The sequence below is a fragment of the Carlito syrichta genome, unplaced genomic scaffold (genome assembly GCF_000164805.1).
Source record: "Carlito syrichta isolate Samal-C Ts95f unplaced genomic scaffold, Tarsius_syrichta-2.0.1 Scaffold308732, whole genome shotgun sequence".
In the NCBI taxonomy this organism is placed as follows: domain Eukaryota; kingdom Metazoa; phylum Chordata; class Mammalia; order Primates; family Tarsiidae; genus Carlito; species Carlito syrichta.
This window is the reverse complement of record NW_007252828.1, coordinates 297,391-303,339: the sequence shown is the minus strand read 5'-3', so window position 1 is coordinate 303,339 and position 5,949 is coordinate 297,391.

The following is a 5,949-nucleotide window of genomic DNA, read 5'->3' as shown; positions in this document are numbered from 1 at the left end:
CTATATTTTCATTGTGATGAGGTTGGGAACCACAGCCCTGCACTATGGTCAGTGCTGTGGGGAAATGAAGAATTATGGTTCTCTTGTTGTCTTTGAGGAGCTAATGGGCTATCTGGGGATGGGAATATTAGACACTCTGCTGCATTATGCTCCATCAAGTTAGAGCTTATGTTGGAAAAAAAGATAGCTTGAGAAGAATAGAGAGGCAGGCCTTTCCACAGTGTTTGTGGGTTTAGATGTAAAGTTCAATTATTTTCCTGAGGCCCTCAAAGGACATTCATTCTGTGGAGGATTAAGGCAGGGAGTACCATGCCAGTCTCAGAGATCCACTTGACTGGAAGAAGTCTGATCTAATCCCACCCCTACAGTTTGTGTTGGAGATGTTGAACTCTAGAGAGATGGTATGGCCTGCCCAAGGTCACACAGTAAGCTGCAGGCAGAGGACAAGGACCTCGGACTCATTTGGTATGCACAGCATCTGGTGCCCAGGCAGGGACACACTCAGCACACCATGGAAAGCCACCATTTCTTTAGCAGGGCAGAGTGGAGGGCTTTGCCACAGATCCCCCTTATGCAAACCTCGCCAGCCTGTTGTGCACTACAGGACTCTGGAGCTTTCGGCTGCATCTCTCCTTTCCTCCACCTCTTGCCTTTCCTCCAGCCAAGGAAGTCACAGAAAAAGCTGTTAGACTTGGGGAATTAGAGCCATACTTGCATTTGAAATGACTACTAAGTGCGTCTCACACTAGGGCTCAATGGGCTCCGAACACTGGAGTCCAGAGCATAGCACTGTAAGGGCATCCCCTCTGACCTGTGATATTTCTGTTCTGGGAAAATTCAGTTAAAACAGACATCCAGAGAAACCATCACAATGAAAATAGAGGAAATGTGTGCACCAGTGTATTCCCTAGGGTTCTTCAGAGAAGTAGAACCAATAGGATATTCATGGATATAGAAAGGGACTTCTTATGAGGGACTGGCTGAGATGTCCTACGATCTGCAGTCTGCAAGCTGGAGACCCAGGGAAGTCAGTGGTGTAATTCCAGTCTGAGTTCAAAGACCTGAGAAACACCAGGAGCCAATGGTGTACATCCTAGTCCAAGGGCAGGAGAAGATCGATGATCCAGCTCAAGCAGGCAGGTGGAAAGTACAGAGGTGAGTTCCTCTTTCCTCCACCTTTTGGTTCTATTCAACCCTTCAACAAATTGGGTGATGCCCTCTCACACTGGATGCCCTCCCACACTAGGAAGAGCTGTCTACATTACTGTGCCCACTAATTCAAATGCTGATTGCATCCAGAAACACCCTCACAGACACAACCAGTTTAATTTGGGTACCCGATAGTGCAATCAAGTTGACACACAGAATTAACCAATACAACGCAGGACTGCTGAGGGAGGAGGGAGCACCAGAAGGAAAAGTAGCCTGGGGGAGTAGGAATTAGAAAGAATGGATAGGAGCGAGCACTGCTGCTTTTGGGAAGCCACACCGTTTGTCTCCTCTCTGTCTCTGGTGACAGGGAAGAGGGTGATAGGAGGTAGGCTTTTTCTTGACTTTCTTTCTGTGCAGGCTGGGGATCTTCTCCACCTGCCTGTTGCCATCTTGAGTGCTGTTACTCAGAAAGACTGCACCAAGGTCATATATTCCAGGGAAGACTCTGCTGCCTCTTCTGAATTCATTGGCGCGTGGACGCCATGCTTTCCACCTTTATAATGTAGAGCAGTGTATTAATATTTCATCAGGTCCAGGGGCTGGAAGGAACTGGTCCAGTTTTAAAAATCAAGGACACACACACACACACTAACCTAAGACAGAGAAAGCAAATGGACATCTCCACTGACTAGAGGATTTCCCCCTTTTGGTACTTGATTTTGTGTAGAGGGGCATTATTGCTAAGACAACACTCTTTGTACATGATGCTCTCTCCTTGTCACTGTCCCTGCTGTGAGCTTATAGGAAAAGGGCCAAGAGGACTTATCTAGTTCTCTCCCTTCAAATAAAACTTTGTCCACCTGGAGACACCAAAAGGCAAACCACAGGCTCAGGTCACCCTATGCTCAATTAAGAAGTGCTAAGGACCCTTAATTCAGGAGCCAAGCAGACCCAACACCCTAGCCAATCTTGCTCCAGGCTGTTGTGGCAAGAACCATGAGTCTGCCTGGTGCTAATTCCAGGAATGATATTCTTTTCTTTTTGAGACAAGGTCTTAAACCTGTTGCCCAGGCTGGAGTGCAGTGGCATGATCATGGCTCACCGCAGCCTCAAACTCTTGGGCTCAGGTGATCCTCTGTCTCAGCCTCCTAAGTAGCAGGAACTATAGGTATGCGCCACTATGCCCAGCTAATTTTTTTTTTTTTGACTAGAATTCTCACTCTGTTGCCCATGCTGGAGTGCAGTGGCATACTCATGGCTACCACCACCTTGATCTGCTGGGCTCAGGTGATCCTTCCACCTAAGCCTTCCAAGTAGCTAGAACACACTATCATGCCCAGCTAGTTTTTTTGATTTATTGTAGAGACGAGATCTCACCACGTTTCCCAGGGCGGTCTCGAACCCCTGGGCTCAGGCAATCCTCTTGCCTCCACCTCCCAAAGTGCTGGGATTATAGGCATAAGCCACTGTGCCTGGCTAATGTTTTCATTTTTTTGTAGACTCACTGTGTTACCCAGGCTGGTCCTGAACTTCTGGACTCAAGCAATCCTCTCACCTCAGCCTCCTGGAGTGCTGGGATGCAGGCATAAGCCATTATGCCTGGCTAATTTTTTGTAGAAATTAGGTCTTACTTTGTTGCCTAGGTTGGTCTTGAATCATGGCCTCAATTGATCCTCCCCTCTCAGCCTCCCAAAGTTCTAGGATTACAGATGTTAGCCACTGTGCCTGGCTTCAGGAGCCGGTTTTCTATCTGGTTGCCCTAGTCCAGAATTTCTGCTTGTTTCACTTACCTGCTAGTCCTGTCTCTAACACCGGGAACGTGACATGTTCCTGGCAGTTTTTCGCAGGGTCTGGGGACCTGGCCCTAAGTCCAAACCCCCTAGCTCAGACTCTTATTGCTATGTCCTGTTCTTATGTGTGAGTTGTTCTGTCACAGATCAGGGAAGCCATTTAGCACCAGTGGTGGGCTGAATAATAGTCTCCAAAGATGTCCATACCTTAATGCCTGGAATCTCTGAATGAATAGGCTGGGTTACATGGTGAAGGGGATTTTGGAGATGAAATTAAGATTGTGGACCTTAAAATAGGGAGATCAGCTGGGCTTGGTGGCTTAGCCTGTAATCCCGCACGTTGGGAGGCTGAGGTGAGTGGATTGCCTGAGCCCGTGGGTTCGAGACCCGCCTGGGCAATTTGGCAAGACCTCATCTCTACAATAAATAAAAAAATCAGCCAGGTGTGGTAGCGCGCACCTGTAGTTCCAGCTACTTGGAAGGCTGAGGCAGAAGGATCGCTGGAGCGCAGCAGGTCGAGGCTGCGGTGGCCGGGAGCGGCCACTGCACTCCAGTCTGGGCGACAGAGTGAGACTCCAACTCTAAAAAAAAAAAAATAGGGAGATCATCATGGATTATCTGGGTGAGACCCATTTGATCACACAAGCCCTTAAGAGCAGACAGTTTTCTGTGGCTGAAGTCAGAGAAGAAGAAGCCTGAGAGTTTCTGAGTGTAAGAAGGCTCTCGTGTGCGGTGCTGGTTCTAAGGCATAGGTACTCGTGATCAGGGACTGAAAAAGGCCTCTGGGAGCCACAGGCGGTCCTTCCTCCCAGTCAGCATGGACACAGGATCCTCCATCCTGTAGTTGCAAGGAGCTGAATTTACTTGTCCAGTAACCTGCATGAGTTTAGAATTAGATTCCTCAGAGTCTCCAGCAAGAAATGGCCCTGCTGCATTCACCTTGATTGTAGTCTGGTGAGACTCATGTTAAACTTCTGACCTACAGAGACTGTGAGATGATAAATTTGTGATATTTAATCTGATGAGTGTGTGGTAATTTGTTACAAAGGCAGAAGAAAGCTGTGATGTTTAAATAACCTGAGTATAATTACAATGGAAGCTAAGAACACACAAAAACGATGTCGAACCCTCTTGCTTTTCCACAACAAATAAAAATTAAGGTGCCTTCTGATCACACTCTTGATTTCCTGGGTTTATCCCCCTGCCAAATTTATCAATATTTCTTCTAGTGTCTCACATCCTTTTAGCCTAGTGATGCCTCCTTGCTGCTAGAGATGCGCATGGATTATGGGAGATGAGTAGCGTAGGAGGACAGCTACCACTTTGTGCTGCTTATGAAGGCCCACCAGCCTTACAAGCATCACTGCGTTTGTGACATTCAAGATCCAGGTGAAAAGATTATTATCATCATTATTTTACAGGTGAGGACACTGACGTCAAAGTTCAGAGAGGCTAAGAGGACTTTCCCAGGGTTATATGTTCTTTAAGAGACTGGGAATCGCGATTCAGACCCAAGGTTGTTTGACTTCAAAGCCTGTGTTCTTAACCACTGGACACATCATCTCCCATGGTTAAGGGTGTGTGTCCTTGGATTCACCTTTGCTCATTGTCTTTCTCTTGAAACAGAGAGTATGATGGTTTTAAAGAGATGACACAAATTCTTTAATCTTCTCCCTTCAAGAGGTGGAACTTAATTCCCCACTCTTTGCTGGTGTGATGCACTCCTAATAAGGAGAATAATGTACAGGTGATAATGTGTGACTCTTACTAGGACAGAGAAGGTGCTGGGACATCTCACCTTTCTTCCTCTTAGATCCCTCTCTCTGGGGAAGGCAAGTTGCTAGTTCTGAACCCCCTGAGCACTGAGTCCTCCGGCCAACAGCCAGGGAGATGCTGGGCTGGCCACCCACCATTGACTGAGCTGGGACTGCAGCAGCGTGGCTCCACGTTGCTGCAGTCCCAGCTGACACACTGGCCATGACTTCCTGTGAGACCCTGAACCCAGAACCGCCCAGCTAAGCTGCTCCCAGACTCCCGACTCAAGGACACTGAGATAATGAATGTTTGTTGTTTTAAGCTATGAAGTTTTAGAGTCACTTACTGTGCAACTGTAGATAACTAACAGAGGGAATAACCTTGTCCTCTTTCTGTTATCAAGCACTGAATTAAGCCCTTTCAAGTATTCACAAATATTAGAACTGAAAGGTCCTTTGGAGATGAAGTAGTCTAGCAGACACATGAAGGTTTACTCTCAAGGCTTTTTGGGGAATGAATGGAGTGGTACAAGTACCGTGTCCCATGTATGAGTGGAGACAGTGTTCAGTAAGGACTAGCCTTGCTACTCTTGGGGAGATGGGAAGGCCCAGGAAGTTAGTGACTTGCCCCAGACCCTAGGGCTGAACAGTGGAGAGCTGGGTCCTAGAGGCCACTCCCCAGGGTGGGGAACCCAGTGTTTCCTCCATTCCTCCCCTCTCTCTGCTTCTCTGCCCTTTTGTGGTTAAAAGCGCCCAGGAGAGTGGGTGCAGGGTATAAGCTCAGTGTGCAGAAGGTGTGGGACGGCGGCCATCCAGGTGCTGAAGTGCTGCTGAGATCACATCTGTTCTAGAAAGCCAGAAGGTATCCCTGGAGGGCCTCAGGCCAGTGGTGACAAGGTGAGGTCTGCAGTTAAGGATGGTGGTACTGGCAGTCAGGTGGAAGGAGAGCAAAGAAGCTAGAAGGGGAGGGCACGGACACCCAAGAGAGGGCATCGGGCATCCTCCAGCCAGTGCGGCACTGGCTCTTCCCTTCACGCTCCCGCTTCCATCTAGCACAGGCCCGTGCATAGAGCAGGCGCTCAAGGAGTTGTTTGTTGATTAAGAAAATGAGAAGAGGCCGGGCTCGGTGGCTCAGCCTGTAATCCCGCGCTTTGGGAGGCTGAGGTGAATGGATTGTCTGAGCCCGTGGGTTTGAGACCCGTCTGGGCAACTTGGTGAGACCTCATCTCTACAATAAATCAAAAATTAGCCAG